Below are 19,109 nucleotides of genomic sequence, written 5' to 3'. Positions count from 1 at the left end.
AGCATTTTGACCTTGGATAGAGTGCTGTAAACAGAACTAGTTGAATTTAATGTTTTTTCCTCACTGGAAGGGATCCAGGTTGAATTTTAGCACCATTTGGAGATGCTTAAGAGTTCCTGTACAGCTGCCTAGGTAGAGCAGGGTCCAAGGGTGTGAAAAATAATTGACTGAGGAAGAGAGACCTCTCTACCAAAGAGGTAAGCATCAGCAATCCATAAATTGAAACAACTGAACTAAGTGGGGTAGGGAATCTAAACTCCACTTTAGCTAATCCTTTTAGGAAAAAAATGATGAACAGTGTAGAACTACAGAGAATAAATAAAGGGAAAAAAAAGGACAAGTCTCTGTCTTCCCAAACTGGTTTTAGAATGTACTTTAAAGTTGTCTACATTATACATTGCTATGCACTATTTCATTTAAAAGCTGCATTTTTTATAAGACTTTTTGCCAATATTTACCAACTGAAAAAAGCTGCTTTAATACAGAAAGCTTACTCCAAAGTTATTTCCCTATTTTTGAAATCAAAACCACACAAGTGTTATACCACTGTGAGGTTTCTCTTACACAAAATAGGCAAATATTGCTCAGTTTATATTTTGGACCTTGTCTCTTCTTTAACAAAGTATTGATTGTATTTTTTACTTATTTTTCTGTTAGGTTTCTTAAGCCAAAAAATTCAAAAATTGCAAACTAATATTGGAAAAAAAGGATATTAATTCTTATTCTTTAATTAAACATTTATTCTTATTCTCAATTAAATGCTATATTCTAATGTACAAGGTCCAATTAGCAATATTCTATTAGCATTATTTAACATTCTGCTAAGTCAAATGATGCATTATCTGTGAAATTTTCTTCCACATTTGGACTGTATGAAAAAGTCTTAACTGATTTATTTTTCCATTTCAACAGAAGTGGGATATGGATAATAACATATACCTCTTTTTAAATTGCTGATACTCCAGAATAGCATATAGATCCAAAAAATCCCATATTTCAGCTTATATGGCAGTAGATTTTCATTATCAAATAATTTACAGTGAGTTTAAGTTAGACTTTTCAACATATGTTCTTCCTTAAACAACTTTCATTATTAATTAAAGATTTCATTCATAAGGGGAATACTTAAACACTAAGTCTCTGATTATCACCAAGACCTTGACTGCTAATCACACATTTTCATAAAAGTGAAACATTCCAAGGCTGACTTGCAAAAGCCACTGCAAGACTGCAACACTTCCTTGCTTTCATTTCTTCAGGACCCCGTGGGACTCCAGCTGGGAGCAGCTGGTGACAGTTCTTCATCACAGCCCTGATTTCATGTCCCCCACAGCCAGGCCCAAAGGAGCCCAGGCTGCTTTGGTCCTTGCTAAGAGCTCTGAGTGCAACGGGACACTGTCCCCTGAAAGCCTGAAGGGGCTGAATACAGAGGTGGGTAGAACTTGAAATACCCTGTTTTCTCAGGTTTGCTGTGAACCCTTGCACTTATTTACCCAGCTGGTTTAAACATTCCTACCCCTTTCTGCATCTGCTGTAGTTGATGTGAAAAAAACCTCCATTCACTTTTCCATTCCCTTGCAGTTATGCCCCAAAGTTAGCATCTCCTTTGAAATGGCTTAAACACTCTTTTTCAGCCCTTTGACTTGCAAAAATGACCAGAAACATGAGATCAGAGGGGAAGCTACTATGTCTGTACCTGTTCAAGCTCAAGACCACCCAAACCAATCCATGAGTTTGAGCAATGAAAACTGGTGTTTTCATCTGAATTAACTGTTAGTTCTATTACTTACAAGTGAAAATGAAATAATACTTAGCTAAAGTTTCCAGCTGATGCATTCATGATAATTCTGAGCTAAAATTTTCCCAAACATTACAATGACCTAAAGGAGAATTAAAATGATTACCCTGCAGAAGCCCAGCTCACTCCCATTTGTGTGATAGACTGAAGTTTGAAGCACCAGAGTCCTAGAAACACCCTTGAGCACACTTTTTTAAAAGGCTGGAAAGAACAGATGGCTTTTGAACCCTGATGCTATTGGTGCTGTCGGCATGATGGAGCACTGTACCCTCATTTGTACTGATTGGGGTCAAATCAGCTCTAGCCTGTAATTTACCCTAAGCACCGAGTCCTTTTTTCTAATTAGAATATCTGTCATTACCTATTCCTACAGCAATGATAACCTACTGAACTCTAATGATTCAATCCCATCTGCCTTGCTGTGCCTATCCTCAGCCATTTCACTGCTCAGAACCAAAAGAATTCACCGTGGCCCACAAGCCAGCAATCACGAGCACTGCTCCTTGTATTGGGATGTAAATGGAGCAGTTATCCTGGGTTGAGCTGTGATTTTCTGCAGGATTTTATTAGTGGAGGGTTTGTAAGGTCATTCCCGTGAGAACTTTTGACAGTCTGCAAAGCTAAACACAAAATACAAAAGCACAGGCGCTGCTCTTCGGCTGAGAATTGATGGTCTCGTGTGAAGGAGAGAGGTGAAGGGCACCCAACAGCTGCAGTCCATCTAACCCCAAACTTTCAACTCCAGGCAGTTCGTACACTACAGCTGGATTCTCCCAGCTTTGACACCTGGGTTAGATCAGAGGCATCTGAGCATCAGCCAACAGGTAACAGATGTGATCCTGGCAGCTCTCACACAGTGATGTTCAGAGCCCTCACAGTGCAATTATGTCCTGAAATGCTGCTGGAATAGTTCATTTTACCCTACCAAAGATGCCTTCCAGGCAGGAAAGCTGTGGAAGGCCCACGTGCCATGTGTTAAGCTCAAAAACAATTTGGAAACTGCTGCTTATTTAAAGAGGATTTAACTACTGATTCCAGCTCATTCTGCCATAGACAGGGGCGTTTTGCAGGATAAAGAGTTAGATTACTAACATGGCATCCAGTTTAAAAACAGTTTTTACAGGTCTATATTTTGGGGAAGAAGAGATTTGCTGTATTTTTTCCCCCCTGTAATTGTGCATATTCGATGTACTTTATTGCCTTACAATTTCTCTCTTCATGCTTTTCTTCTTGCTTCCACGCACAACTTGCCGTTTCTTTCTGTGTTGAAAAAGGCTCATGAATTAACCAAATGGATTCAAAAATTCTAGAAACTGTTGTGCACTGACTACAGTGCAGGAGGCTGCATTTTTCTGGAAGAGGTCTGCTCTTCCCCATTGTTTTGCAATACAACATTATCAGCAGCCACAACAAGAGAGTTTTAGGGAATCTGGAGATCATGGCCATGTTTCTTGAACCCAAGCCACTGGCCATACATTTGCCTCCTGAAAGGATGGCAAAGAAAGCACATGCACCTTTCTAAATTATGCTTTTAAATTTTCCCCATTAGTAGTATTTTACTGTAAAACTGTACAGCAGCTGTAGTGGAGCAAGGAAGCAACTTGAACTGAGAAAATGATTGATAGATTGGAAAAACTTAGAAATAATCCTTATCCTTCACATTATCCATTAGCTCAGAAAAAAATCCTTATCCATTAACTCAGAGGAGATCCCAGCTGCCTGAATGAGTTACAACAGCGCTGCAGAGCTGCACAGAAGTTGCTTACTTGTGCATATCAGCAGTGGCAGAAAAAATCTGCTTTGATCAGCCTCACAAGACCTTTATGGGAATATTCTCTTTCCCCATGAGGGTGTTCTGTGACACACAGCCTAGCTATGCTGGCAGGAAGATTCGAAGTCTCAAGACTGGCTGCTCTGCTCTGGCCTGCAATGACACCAGTGGCTGAGAGGGAGGATTGATTAAATTGTTACATTCTTTTGGCTAAAACACGGTTGGGCTGACTTTATGTGCAGCTCAAGAGTGAAAGGGGATGCTTCTAGCTTTTCAAGTTCATCACAATTCACCCTAAATGAATCAATCACCTCTACCATTTCCCAAGGAAAAGACTTAGGAATTCAGCTTGACAGGTGAGACGTTTCCCGACCAACTCTGTACTGCTAGATCTTGGCAAGAAATTCAAACTTAATTTCGAGGTCCAGATTTGGTTCTGGAGTATGAAGAACAAAAGGCTTGCTCCTGGATTTCTCCCCTGGCAATCAGTGAGCTGCCAATAAAACACAAATGCAGCAACAACCCCCAGATATTTTGTCAGGATCAGACTGATGAACAACGGGAATACTGTAGTGGCAGATTCCATACCCAGTTCTCCAGAAAGGCTGCACCAGGGATGCATTTTTATAGGGAGGGATATTAGATAAATGCTGTCCAGCTGGCCCGAACCTCTCCTGGGTCCCACAAGCCCAGTGGCAGCAGGAACACCAATATCCCATTAGTATTAATTATGAAAAGAACAAGTTGCTTTCTAACAGCTTGCTATACTATTTTTCTTTCTAATCTTCCTAATCTGGAGTTAGCAAAGGAATGGATGGCAGCTGCCAGCTCCAATACAACCTCAGGACAGCATTTGGTGATGTCTGTTGGCTTCTTACACAACTGCACCAAGCAGCCAGAGCTCAGGAAGTGTCTGTACAATGATCTAAGGCACAGGGTGTGACTCTTGGGGCTGCCCTGTGCAGGGCCAGGAGCTGGACTTGATGGCCCCTGGGGTTCCCTTCCAGCTCAGGATATTCTGTGCTTCTCTGAACTGAACAGGCTTTGCCTGGGACTTGAATACTGTGTTACACTTTTTCATTTCTTGCCTTCTCTGAGAGTTTTAAATTCAAAAGCTGTGCTTAGCTATCGCTTACCACAGAATTCAGTTCTATTAACTGTAATGTAAAGAAATACATTTGTGTCCATGGAATAATTATCATGTGACTTAAAATAAAACTTGACCTATACTTAGTTAATAATATAATGGCAATCTCATTGTACTTGTGCATCATGTATTTGTACTTCTGAAACATCTACATAAAATCAACATTTTATGTAGGGCTGAACTATTTTACGTATCAGCTATTTGATACCATAACTGGGACAAATTCAGACAGGGAATTACCTCACTGTAGCCTCTAAAACAAACAAGCCTAAAGAAAAAAACTAACCAAAAAAACCCCCAAGATCTGGCTTTCTCTGGTGGGTTGACCAAGGCTGGAGATGAGGTGCCCACCAAAGCCCTTATTTGAAAAATATGAGTTATTTCACCATAGCTGTTATTGCTATTATTACACATATTATTCTCCCTTGTTTATCAATCTTCTATCAATCTTACCAATCATCTATGCTTATAATATTTCTGCTTCACCTTGACAGGTACATAGATACTAACTTAACATTTTTTGCATTACCTAGTTAATGTGGAGCTTGTAATCACTAAATACTTTTCAGTCACTGGGGTGCTTGTCAGCAAAGCCAGATAGCATGGAGTAAACCCAATTCAGACAGTCACTCTGGAGAAAAAGCTTCAGGTGGCTCCTGGCAAATATTCTGGCACCAGTGATGAGACAGAACAAATTCAGTGTGGTCTGGAGATACAGAATTGCATATTATACTGTTTCAAGCTGCCCAAGCAGAACTGGATTAGCTCTCAGGGTCTGTGTTCCTGGTGTTAGAAGGCAGTAACAGGAGCTGCTGTCATGTTTTATCTAAAGCCACTGAGCTACAGTTTTCAAAGGAGCCTATGAAAACAAAGCATAGTGGAACACACCTATGGACACTTGCTGAAATCCCTTGCAAAACCGAAGCTTTAGATAACAAATAAGATCAGGAAAACCCTCCTGCAAAAGCAAGAAATCCTATCCCAGCTCTTTCCTCACTAATTTCCAGGCAGTTTGATATATAACCTCACTATTAGAATGCTGTGGAGCTGCAAGTGTTAGCAGTTACTCCTAGGAGGAACATGGACAAACATTTTGCAAGCAAACCCAAGGGCACACTTATACTGCAAAAGCTTTTACCTCCCATCAGCTTCAGGAATACTCCTGATGTTTCCCACAATGCCACTTCCAGTAAGACTCTTTGTTTTCACACTTTTCAATTAGCATAACAGCATATTAAAGTGCAGAACACAAACTTTTCTTTCTAGGCCACAGTAATGAATGTTTATGGAAGGTCTAAAGTATTATTTACAGGAGTATTTGCTTATGACTGTGGAAACAGAGTTTAAGTACACCAAGTCAAGCTCTGCAGTGCTGCCTGTGTGTTGCTCACCATTGGTACATTCTGTCCTTAGCAGGGAGCTCCTCTTGTACCATCAAAAGGACAGGAAAAGCTTCTCCATGTGCTAAGGAGGTACCAGAGCCCCAGGGTTAATGGAATGGGCCAGGGAATTGATTTGTCTGCAGTGATACAGCAGAACGATGCACCACAGGATGACACTGCAGAATGAGGGAGTTGCACCCCAAGGGATCCAGGAGGAATTTTTCTGGTAACTGAGCACTCTATATAACTATCTAAAATAGATTTTAATGTGCTTATGAGACTAAAATGGACCTGTATAAGGGCGTCCAGCAAATTCTGCATCAACAAAACGTTTGGCACACAGAAGTTTAAATTGCAAATGCTACAGAATTTTCCTTATAGTTAATACAAGGGACAACAGCTACAGGACATTGATAGAAAATTAAAGTTCCCCCACCCCAGTCTATAACAGCTCTACTGGCTGCAGGCTGGAATGCATTCAGCTCAAACACTGCCTGATCCAATTTCATAAACCAGCTTCTCTTTTTTTCCTCTTTTTTCTCTTTTGTCCATTGTATGTAAATAGCTTGAAAATTCGAGAAGCTATCTCAAATTGGATCAATGGGCTAATCTCTTGGGCTTTTGGCTCTTACCATCATCATAATTATGGCAGTAATAACAACAATCAGAACAGTAATAACAGTCATTTCTGCCAAGCATTCACCCTGTGGCATCCTAAAATCTCTGCGGTTCTCAAATGGGAGTGCTCACAAGGCCAGCTGCAGAAAGGCAAGGACACAGCCATCTTCCAGGGCCCTGGCCAGCTGCGTGAGGGTCATTTGTTTTTTTGTCTTAGTCATTTGTTATCAGTCTGGGAGCTCCTGAGCCAGCAGAGAAACAGGCTGCTGGTGCTAGAAGCCTGACCCCAGCCACTCCAGAATATTACATGTGTTACTTTCTTCATCTGGCCATGGGGGCTTGTCCTTTCTGAGACACCATGTTCAGGAAGAACACAGTGGATGCTGAAGTTCCCTCCTGACCACCCAAAGAAAGAGCAAGGAGGGCAGTTTCTGCCCAGCAGCCTTGGGAGCTGTGTGTATAGTGAGTATATTGTTACTCTGTAAAGGCACTCAGCCTCCCAAAGGTCACTTCCCAAGGGCACAGTGCAGCTCTGGAGGAGAGCAGAGCATTAGTGCTGCTCACCCCGGGCTACAAAGCAGATTAAAGCTCCCTCTGTTTCTCCAAAGCACCCTTTATTAGTTTAAGCCTACATGCAGTATGAGGAACACATTGCAGGTTAACTCTTCCAAGTGTATGACAGCTCATGGCAGCTGTTTGAAAACACCCAAACACCAAATCCAACCTAAGCAAAAGGGGAGAGAAAATTCGAGGAGAAAAGGAAAAACGTTTCAGCAGTTAGCACATGAACAGAGCATGCTGTGCATCTGCTCTTGAGTTACTGCAATGACATTTGTAGCTGAATTGCCAGATCTAAGTGGTGATGCAGTAATTATAGTTTAGGAGTTTTTCTATATAGAATAGCCATTTTCTTCCTTTTATAACTGTCCTGAGCTGTACAATAGCCTGAAGTAGATCATGTAGGTTCTAGCCCAGAAATGCTAAATGAACAGTTTTAATGAGGTGAGTAAAAGAGTTTAATTTTAAAATATCCTTGCCACATGCTCCTGTTGGTATGTCCATCTACCTAACCCAGCTCATAGGCCTGCTCCTGGCAGCACCTGGGCATGGGAGATTAATATTAAAGGGCTTGCACCCAAGCCCTTTTCCCTTGTACACAGGCAGTCCTTAATGACCATCCTGATCACAAACAGCAGGAATCAGTGCAGGACATCTTTATGGACTGCCCTGCCAACGTGGGCTTCTGGTGGAATGTGCAGGTTTTGGAGATTTCTGGATGAGTCACTCCTTTCTATTCTAGTCACAAGCACCTCAAGGACAGAGATTTTTTTTTTTTCTGGGCTACACCTGCTGGACATGTCACAGTAAGGGGACACAATATAGGCTGCACTTGCTGGACACTTCACAGTGAGGGCAGTTTTGCCCCACAGGAGCTGAGGAAGCCCTGGGCTCAGACCAGTTGGCCCCAGAACAGCTCAGTGCCTGCCAAGTCCCTGCTCAATCCAGCCCTATCCTGACACTGCTGAGACCTGTAGTTAATACCTGCTGCTGTCCAGGTCCAGTCACCCCCTGCAGCCTGGTGATGAACCCCAATTCCCTGTGCTGGGAGCTGCTGGGGGCTGTGCAGAGCCAAGCCTGCTGTAACCCCTGTGCTGGAGGCTTGCAGAGCTGGTGGGGCAGCCCCTGCACAGGGAGAACAGCTGGGACCCACTCCTGCATCACCTCCAGGAAACTGCTCACTGAGACCTGCTCACTGATTACTCCTCCACTGCTCACTGATTACTCCTCCACTGCTTGCCTTCTTTCAGCCCTTCCTTCCAGCTCTGCTACAATCAAAGCCCTACCCAGCCCTCCTGAAGTCAATGGAAGCTTCCCATTGAAACAGTAACTTTGAAGGGTTTTTTCCTCATAGTCCATTTATATTTTAATTAACGTTATGAATTTTCTACTGTATTAATTTAATCATTTAAGTCCTTTTATGAAGTTCAGTAATTAATTTCAATTCTCAGTAAGGGCTTTCATTAAAGTATTTCTATTGTTGAAACCTTATTTTTACAAAAGAATGGAGTGTTCTCTGGAAAGATATTTAAATGGTTCCTCAATTTTAGATAAAGTAACAGTGTGATTGCAATTACTCACTCTATACTATTCAGTTTAAGTTTTATGATGTTTCCAGGCCCACATCTAAAAATAAAATGAAGGCTGGCTCCTTTCACAAGCTCACACAGGAACTGTTTTTTTGCTGGCTCCTTAGTAGCCAGTTTTGATTTGAATTCATATTGCACACTATATTGCAGACATCTATAACAAAATAATTTAACAAACTGGTGTGCTCTACTTAATAATTTCACATTTTAAAATAAAGAGTGAGTGCCAACACTTTTTATTTTCATATTGCCTCAGCAGCGTGGGATTTAATTATCCTGTTGAGTTTTATAGATAATTGAAATCTTTTTTCCCCTTTTTATGTGCCTATGAGGCACTGACCAGCCCTACAGCATTTTATGCACATGTATCAAAGGCTGTGAAAAGCCAGCATGTGAGATCCCAATTCTCCAGGCTCCACACGGGGAAAGGAGCAGGGAAAAGAGGTTGCCCTGTAAAACCTTGGTGCTTTGAAGTTGTTTTAACAAACCTGGTCCTAATCCAGACTCTGCACAGCCACTACAAACTGGAACCGGCTTGGGGCCTCTCAGCATCCTCTGCTCCTGATGTGCTCTGAGGGGGTGAAGAACAGCAGCAGCTCAATGTGCTGACTTCCATCCTGCCTGCCCAGGGCCAGGCTCAGAGATGCTCGCTCAGCACCTTAATTGCAGCTCCAGGCTTTCTCTGTTCTCCCCAAATCCCCTGCTACCTCCCAAGAGATCAATGAGAGGGAGCCATAGGAAAGGAAGGGAAAGAAGGAGAGAGAAAGGGAAAGAGAGAGAGAGAGAAAGAGAGAGAGAGAAAACTCTACCCTAAGGTATGGAGCAGAGGAAAAGGGGTCCATTCCTAACAAGCATGGGAAACTGGGATACATCTTTGTGCTTACTATTTAACTTCCTGTGCTGCTTTTCAGAAGCAAGCAATTTTTTTTTTATTTCCTAGAGAAAGAATGGAACAGGTATTTATTCTGGAAGAACAAACAAATTTTTTTTGTCTATGTTTCGAGAAGAAATACAAGGGCAGCAGTAAACAGCAAAGCTTCAGATTCAATAAGCTACTTAAAGCAGCTGTGCTGCTGCCTCCAGCCAGCAATGTGCTCATTCCAGCAGCTGCATGGCATTAACAGGAGCTGCTCCCTCTTCTCTCCCAGCTAAATCCAGACTATCTGTGGGGCTTAACCCTGTAAAAATGCTGTACTGTCCCTTCAGGGGAGAGGATTGTTTCCTCCACGAAATGCCTCTAGCAACATAAACAAGACCCTAAATCACCAGAAGTTGCATAGCTTCCTCTTCTGCACATACTGAGAGCCCCCAGGGTGTGCTGGGGGCTGGAAGAAGGGAGCCTGACCCGCCAGCTTACCCTAGTGTGGGATCCCTCAGCTGTGGAGCACAGGACAAGGAATCAAAGGATGGCTGCCAGACAGAGAGGGGCTTTCCCTACAGAAGCCTCACATCAACAGAGCCAGACATAGGGTCTGATGGAAAAGGACCATGGCTTGATGCTGCAGAGGCAACTAAAACTCCAGCATAACTTATTTTAGACTCTTAAGCATTACATCAACAAAATAAAATGCAAAATGTTACTTCTAACACTCACCTATTAAAAGAAATAAGCAAAATATTCCAGCTGCAAAACAAAAAGTGTCCAGAACAGTTTGCATTCCTTTATGCTAAATAAAATGGTTTTCTTATGTCTACAAAGATTTTCTAAATGTAATTTACAGAGTCATCTCCCATGTCTCGCATAAATTGCTTTCAGTTTTTGTTAAATGAGATACTTTATTGGATAGCCAAATCTCAAATGGTTTCTGAGAGTTTCCTAGGGAGGTGTACAGAAAAGAAATAAAATGTGGAAGTGACTGTTGTGGAATCATTGCAATTTCTGCCTAATGAAGGGAGCTGTTTAACAGCATGCACTGGGATGGGCTTTTATGGCTTTTATGAACAGGGGTGTTAAGTTCCACTTTAAGAGGATGGAGTTTGCAGTGCACCTGACCCTACAGGCTTTACATCCTCAACACAGGAATAAGGTTACCCTAATAATAGGAAAAATACTTTATAAGATGTACAATTTTATGTGAGAAAAATGAAAATACAGTTGGAGGAGCTTTCTTTCTCCTATCTGCTGAATTAATGACGTTTCAGATTATTGAACAAGGCCTTTCAATCAAAAGTTGATGCATAAAGTATGAAAGCTTCTTTTAATAGCAAAACCTCAAGGGACTGTTCACACATTCTCTTCTCTGTGCTGCAATCTATTGCTTTAAAATCTGATAGTGTTTTTCAAACTGGAAAATCATGGCAAAAATAGAGGTTAGAAGTATTTCCAGATGCAGCCTTATAATTAGCATCAAGAGCTACTCAGAGCATTTTGGTAATTATGTCACCCAAATACATGCAAATAATATGAAAAATGGTGGGGGGGACACATGCTTAGCTGCCTTTACAGCACAGGGTGATTATCCAATTAGACTGAGAGATGCCTCTGGGCTAATCCCTTCTTGGATGCTCAAGACAGCCAGGCATTTTTAGAAACATTACTGATGGTCTGGAACTGTAATTTAGTTGTGAGGCTGCCTGGATTTTGAGGCAGGGATGGGGAGAAGTCCCCATCCAGCCAGGCTGTGAAAGTAGCCATTACAGAAAAAGCTTTCCCAGTACAGAGAGCTGGTGAAACAGGAGCTTCGGGGGATTTTTAACAGGACAGCAAGCTTTTTACCTTTATGTCACTGGTTCAAATCTGTCCAGATGGGAATTGAAAGTAAGCAGAGGCCCTGACAGCTGGCTCAATGGGTTTGTGTTCTCAGACCAGTGCTAATGGATGAAGCCTCTCCTCCAGACCCCAGGCACTACTGCAGGCACGGGCACCTGCTCCGAGCAGGAGTTCCTCCTGGGTGCACTGCAGTTGGGAGGCATCAGTTACTCTAATTACCAGTGCAAAGCCCTTTAGGAGACTGAAAAATGTTTTGCAGTGGCTGGCATAGATGCTCTATGAACCTCACCACAGTAAGCAGCTCCTTGTGCTTCTCCTCACACGAGCTCAGGATGTGAAATCACAGCTACGGCAAACTCACTGATTGCAGTCTTGGCTAGCATTCTGTTTGATTCTGATGGGAGCAGGACAAGGCTGCTTCATGTTTCAGCTCCTCCTCAGACAGCAGACTAGCTGTAAAGTCTAGCCCAAACTGAAAAAAACAAGCCTGGGGCAGCAGTATCACTTACAGGGCTCTCTGTGATTATGTGGCACTGTACAACACGATTCCTTCTCCTCCTGTGCTCCTGGCACATGAAAGCTCCCAGTGTTGGGAGCTGAACTTTGATGACCTACCAGGCAGACAGCAGGGCCCTGGGAGGGGTTTACAATGAATCTTTATTTTGTGTGTAGCTGTGTTCCACACAAAGTCTGAAAGAAGGGTGCAGCTGGCAGGATTTATGGCAGGCTGCGTGCACGGCTTCGCGGGGCTGTGTCCTGAGTGCACACACACACACAAGCAATTTCTGTCACAGCACAAGGAGCTGTGCTCACCAGCCCTATTAATCCTGAATAAATAATGATGATCATCACTCACTGAAAGCTTAGTTTATACTTCAATTAACCTACAGCTGTTCCCAAGAATCAAAGGCAGAAAAATACTGTTGAAGTATTAAATGATAGCTACAGTTACTCTTTCAGGGCAGTTACACAGAGCGGGACACACAGCTTTTACTGATTTTAGAGAGAATTGTGTGGCTTAAATGCTATAATGTTTTGAAAAAATCCAGGAATTAGAAAAATCCATCTGACTTGCTCAGCAGGCTGAGCACCCAAGAGCAGTAGTGAACACTTAGTGCAAATAACTGAGGGAAAACAGGATTGAAAATTATTGAAATTCCTAAACTTTACCTAAAGATTTGAGCTGTATAGAGATTTCCAGACGAAACTCGGAAAGAGGCAAATAAAACTAGGAAATTCAAGAATTAGTCTAGCAGTACAAGGAAGTAATATCAGTAAGGATTATGTCACAGAATAACATAAAATATAGCAGCACTATTAGGTGATACCTAAACCCCCTCAACAACTCAAACCCCCCTCTGGAAGCAGGTTTGTGCACCAGCTGAGCATCTAATCTCAGAGTCACAATGTGGCATTGTGGTGCTGTTTTCTAAATCGAGACCCCCACTTTTACTTTTCATGTTGCCAATCACCTTTCCAACACAGCAGGGCTGTTCCATCCCTGGCAGTGGGGATCATCTTCCCAGCTCACACCTTGATGGAGTTTCTCCAGGGAGATTGTGCAGCCAACAAACAAAGGCAGTTATGGCAATCTAGGCTTAGAAGTTAAACTCCTCTCGTTTTTGTTCAGGTGCTCATTTTAGGGATAGTAGTGGGGCTCATTTTGTCCACTAATCTTTTGTTCTCTATCAGTTAGAAGGAGATAACACACACAGAGAAAACCAGAAGCTGTCTGTTTGCCAGAGGCCCACATCTTGTACAGAACAAGACAGGAGTGGCAGGGGAAAGCATGGAAGTGCAAACCCAATAAAAGAGCACTGGTCATTGTGACAGGCAGCAATCCCAGCACATCACCAGCATTGTCTGACTCTTAAACCTCTCAGTTTGTAGTTGAGACACAGAACAGCTGGGAAAATATTCAGATGGAAGCTCACTTTTTTTTTTCAGTAGAATTTTTGCTAATATTTGTTATGGAAAGCCCAGAGGAATTAAACAAATTGGTTGTACTGAAATCAAACATAACAGGAACTTTGCCATAGCCAAAGGGCTGATGAAGCTGTTGTGGGCCAGTCAGAAGCAAGGTTTGGCATCTCACTGCCCAGGGGTCAGGGGCACTAGACTGTAAAAACAGCCAAAGGAGAGGTCAGTAACATCCCATGTGCTAGAACAGAGTAGTGGGGAAAGGCAGGAAACTCAAACCAGACTTAAATCAAGACCAAGTCCTTGCCTCAGCCTGCCGTGAGTGTGCAGGAAGGTTTGCTAAAGGTGGAGAGGAGCATGGAGCACTGACAGAGGTGGGGAAAGGAAGGACTGGATCCTTCTCAGCTGTCCCTCCAGGTCAGCTTCTGAAATAAAGGCCCTTTTTGTACATAAAGGCATCTACAGAGGTCTACACACAGCAGACACCATCCTGAGTGACACCAGGACGTGCTGGTGCCCAGAGCAGTCAGAAAGGAAAACTCAAAGGCTGTGCTAAGGTGGACACTGAGATGGAGCCAGCAGGACTGGCCAAGGGAAGGGATCTCAGAAGAAAAGGGCACTGAAGTCTAAACATCAGGCAGTGGTTTTGGGACTTGGCAGGCAAGATTTCCAGCAGCCAAGCTGCAGAGGAGGAAGAAAATGGGATCAAAACTTCTGTAATCTTGCCAGCAGCCTCTCAGACCATTCCAGAAGAACCTTCCAGCAGACTTTGCTGAAGGGCTGACAAAGGGCTGGACAGTGACAGGGTCACAGAGGGCAAAGGACAGACTGGAGGAGGAAGAGCACAGGGAGGGATGTTGAAGGCAGCTGTCTGGCCTAGAAGGTTGAAGAGGCTGTGCTTGATATGAGCTCTGTGGTGTTCAAGAGACTTTGGTGGCATGGGGAGAATCACTAGAGGAAAAGCCAAGCCCCAGGAGCAGGCTGGGAGGAAAGGGACTCCAGACAGCAGGGACAGAGAGCAGCCACATCACAGCACTAAGGAGGAGAGCAAGCAGAAATTGGAGAAGCAGGAAGAGATCATGGGAAGGTTTCTGAACATTCTTTCCCATTTTATTTTGCCAGCCAGCAGACACATGCTTCCCATCATCCAGGTCCAGTTCCAGCTTCCATCCTAACACCTCTTTCACACCCTCTCCCTTTCTGATATAAAATCCTTCAAGGTTGTGGCTTTCCATGGGTTTTTTGCAGCTTAGAGGGTGAAAGGTGCAGAGTGCTGAGACTCGGCAAAGGACTGTGGTTGTTCCACCCACTGTGCTGCATTTCTGAGGCTGCCTCCACACAGCCAGGATTTACCATGTTTACCATGATTTACCATATGCTGCTGGCAGTGTTTGTTTGACAATTAACATCCAACGGGGAGCTGGCGTCACAAGTCAGGGGAGAAGTGGGAATTCAATCTCACCTGGGATTTTTTGAACCTCAGTTCTCCATTTAAATCCCATTTGATTTCAACCTTAAATTGCATTTCTTGATAAATACTTGGTTGTCACTTTTACTATTCATATTATTATACATACAAAACAGGAAGACAAAAGCATAAACACATTCATATATGAAACACATTTATATATGAGATATGCCTAAAAAATACCATTCTAATGCTGGATGAAAGAATTTCCCAGATGTAATATAAACTTGTATTAGAATTCAAGCAGAAAAATGCCACCATTATTTCTTTCTAGCCCATTTTTCTAACAATGTATCCTGAAAGCCCTATTTTTTTCCTGGCAAATGTTATATTTCACTCTTCCACATGTAGATACTCCCAAATGGGAATACAAGGTTAGAATGGAGAAGTTAACAAAATGGCAATAACACATTTTTAAAAAAATATTAATGCAGGTCACAACTTTGCAGTGAAATATTACAGCATTACCCTTTGTTTTGCAGAGGTGGCAGGGCAGGGGGAACTCAAACCCATGGAGATGCCACGGAATGAGCTAAAGCAGGGAGACTTGTTGTCTGCATCCCTGTGTCACCGTGCTCCAGACGCCACACAGGCTGCATCAGCTGAGGGGACACAGAGGGGACATGGCGCTGCTGGCACAGAGCATCCTCCCAGGATCCCTCCAGTCTGCATTTCCTGCAGCCAGGAGGAAGCTGCGTGCTGGAACAGGGACTGACACGGCGCCTGGGGCTCCCAGAAATGGGCAGCAATGGGCAGGGAAAGGCAGAGCCTGATCTTGGTCCCAGCTTGTGCAAAAAGCCTGGCTGGAAAGAGGCAGAGTAGGGGGGCCTAATGCCCCTCCCAGTGCAGGACAGGCAACATCTGGCAATGAGAGATGGATTACACCAGCTCTGACCTAAGAGGAAGTGAAGTGGCAAGAGGATAAAAATAGCAAGTGAAAATTCCATGTTAATCTTACAGGATAAACACTTCAGATTGATGCTTTCAAGCAGTAGTTTGAAATATGTATTCTTTAAAGTAAATTCTTTTTTCTTTCCCCCTAATGAAAGCACTTCATGACTGCTTTTATACCTTCATTTTTACAAAAAGCCTGCTTATTATCATTTATTAATTTCTACAAAAGATGCCACCAAGGACATGAAACAACATCCACTGGTACTGGAATACTGAGGAAAACCAGCAGTCATTTACACGACTAGCAATTTTTAAATTCAAACGTTTTAATCATAAACCAAAGCAAATTTGCATAGAAAGCCAATTTGAGGAGATCAGCATTTCTAATTGGGTTTTGTCTGTCAGAAGCCTCTCCATTATCGGAAGCACTGCTTTTATTCTAAACTTTGAGCCCAGCCTGACAGCAGGAGAAAGCTTTCTCCTTTATTAACCTTTCATTTAGTACCCTCTGCTGGCCAAAACAAGCACAGACAAGGAAACCAAAACCCCAACCTCCAGCAAGGAAAAAAGATGCTGGAAAGCCACCGGTGCCCTTCAAGCAGGGATGACCTGATCTGTCACAGGGGAGAAAGCTCACAGCACGCTGATCCCGAAGAAGAAAAATCAATACAATGCAATGCAATGCATCTCCCACAGCCTAAGCAGATTTTCACTATGCAGGAAGTGACACAGGAGCTCTCAGATGTGCCATCAGCTCTGCTCACTTCCCCAGCATTAGCTTTTGTTAAAAATAAAATTGCTGCTTAGTCACCTGGAAAGAATGGTGAAAGCCTGAGGCGTTTGTCTGCTCCTTCCTCCTGCTTCCCAAGGAGAAACGTTCGTGAGTCACATCATAACCTCATCTTCCCTTCTTGCCCCTCTCTACAGCAAAACCTTCTAGGTGAGAAAATGCTCAGCAGCTTTTGTGGATGAAGATTTCTTGCCATGAGCTGTGCTCCTAGAGCAGGAGCCCAGAAGATGAGTGAGCAAGCAGGAAGCACCTCCCCAGCCCCGCAGGGTTTGGATCAGGTGACAGGGACAGGCACCTCTGTCCTCACTGACTGAGCAGACCCAAGGGCTGGCCCTAATCCAGCAGCCTTGAAAGTACCACAAACGTGGGATCGAGGTGAAGTCCAAGCTGTTGCCCTCTGTCCTAGACTTCACCTGTCCCTGCAAACTGCCAGGACAGCTGGCTTGACTCAGGAGAGTGTCACCAGCCAAGCAGAGCAAAACATTTACCAGGCTCAGCTCCTGATCCAGGGCTCCAGTGCAACCTCCCTGCTGGCCCTGGCAGCTGATGATGCAGAAGTGTCTGCTTGCCCTTGAAATAACCATCCCTGGCATGAGTGGGTGAAGGTAAAAGCAGACCCCTCTCCTCACATTCTCTCCCTTTCAGGAAAAGCTGTGCAGGCTCACAAAAAGCAGCCAAGCTGTTGGACACTCACGTCAAATAAAGACAGACAAGCACAAGTCTGAAGTGAATGTGTGCATTCCCAAGCTTGCCCCAGGCCAGGGTGTGACAATCCAAACCCTCTGGGGACAATGTGCAATGATCCCAAAAAGCTCTGTCTGCTCTATGATATGATATGTAAGTTATTTTCATTTTCTAATGCACCTCCCAGGTTGCTGAGGACCAAATGTGGCATCAGAGCTCTCCCATGCTATGGCACATATCCAGCCCCCTTTTCTGTCCTGCCTGTGTTGGTTACCTGTCTGTTTTGGCCTGTCACACAGTTTGCTGAGCAATGCACAGCAACATTCAAGCCTTCTCCTAAGCCTTTCATTAATCAGTTAGCAACTCTTCAGTGCTCATGTTTTAATTAATTCTTTCCTTTGGCATTATTAGCATTTATTGATTCCGTGTTTAATTTGCCATTGGAAAGCACTGAGCTCTGAAAGCTCCTTGGAGTTTCTTTCACGTCCATCTCCCTTAACCTCAAAAAAACCAGTTCCTTGCATATTGTGCAATTTAACAGGGGTCTTAAGATCTTGAGGTATGTCACAGTTAATGCAGCTTTGTGATGAAATTTAACTAAAAAGCTTTTCATCATTTATCTTTTAACCTGTAGGTAAACCAGGACATTGCTTTAATCCATAATAGCTTAGTGCTTTGATAAGCTCTTAGAAGTGGTTTTGGCAACAGATTTTTTTTTTTTTTTTGAGATCACAATCAAAATAAGCCTTTGTCCACTGTTTCAATGGGGAACTTGAAGTTCAGCAAATTAGAGGATCATAATTTCCTTTGAAGTAGCCATTATTCATCCAAGGTTGTAGAATCACTGAATAAGCTGAGCTGTAAAGGACCTTCAGGGATCACCAAGCCCAGCTCCTGGCCCTGCACAGGACAATGCCAAGAGTCACACCAGGTGTCTGAGAGTGTTGTCCAAACACTTCTTGAGCTCAGCCAGCTTTGGAGCTGTGACCACTGCCCTGGGGAGCCTGTTCCACTGCCCAACCACCCCCTGGGTAAAGAACCTTTTCCTCATATCCAGCCTCAACCCCCCCTGACACAACTCCCAGCCACTCCCTTGGCTCCTGTCAGTGTCACCACAGAGCAGAGATCAGTGCCTGCCCCTCCTCTGACCCTCAGGAGGAAGCTGTGACTGCAGTGAGGTCTCCCCTCAGCCTCCTCTCCAGGCTGAACTGACCAAGGCACCTCAGCTGCTCCTCATATGGCTTCCCCTCAAGGCCCTTCCCCATCCTCATGGCCTCCTTTGGACACTGTCTAATAGCTTTATACCCTTCTTATGTTGTTGTGCCCAAAACTGTGCCCAGCTGTTGAGGTGAGGCCACCCCAGTGCAGAGCAGAGCAGGACAATCCCCTCCTTTGACCAGCTGGTGATGCTGTGCCTGATGCACCCCAGGATACGGTTAAAAAAAAATATTCAACCACTCCTTCAGGCAAAACAAATGGTGTTTGAAGTCAGACTTACAGCTCTGAACCCTTATATCACTCTTGCTTTGTCACATTCTTAATACACAGAGCATGCCTGAACTGCCACTATTACTGCTTCGATTGCCCAAGTTTATTCCTTTCCTCCCTTCTGGAAATATTACAGTCCACACCTCAGAGCAGAAGAAGCCACACATGTGGCCAACAAGAGCTCAAAAAGCTTCATTATTGCCACCGTCCCCTGGCACAGCATACGGAAGCACTTCACTAAATGTACAGTAAGATCCCCTCCTGTTAAATAACAAACACATCATTTGGATAA

At 43.6% G+C, this 19,109-nt stretch overlaps 1 protein-coding gene and 1 long non-coding RNA gene across 2 annotated transcripts in view; one reads left to right on the top strand and one right to left on the bottom strand.

The window, feature by feature from the left end:
* CCSER2 (coiled-coil serine rich protein 2) overlaps positions 1-16,843 on the bottom strand; it is a 96,960-nt gene extending 80,117 nt beyond the window's left edge. Inside the window, exon 1 of the mRNA XM_038140285.1 lies at positions 16,667-16,843. The gene's annotated coding sequence lies outside the window, so the exon portion shown is untranslated. The remainder of the gene's footprint in view (positions 1-16,666) is intronic.
* Positions 156-15,967, top strand: LOC119702353. The gene is made up of 3 exons (XR_005257338.1): positions 156-197; positions 1,260-1,431; positions 15,444-15,967. It is a non-coding gene; the product is annotated as an uncharacterized LOC119702353 (long non-coding RNA).
* Positions 16,844-19,109: the final 2,266 nt, after the last annotated feature.

The sequence above is a fragment of the Motacilla alba genome, chromosome 6 (genome assembly GCF_015832195.1).
Source record: "Motacilla alba alba isolate MOTALB_02 chromosome 6, Motacilla_alba_V1.0_pri, whole genome shotgun sequence".
In the NCBI taxonomy this organism is placed as follows: domain Eukaryota; kingdom Metazoa; phylum Chordata; class Aves; order Passeriformes; family Motacillidae; genus Motacilla; species Motacilla alba.
This window is presented reverse-complemented; position numbering and strand designations above follow the sequence as displayed.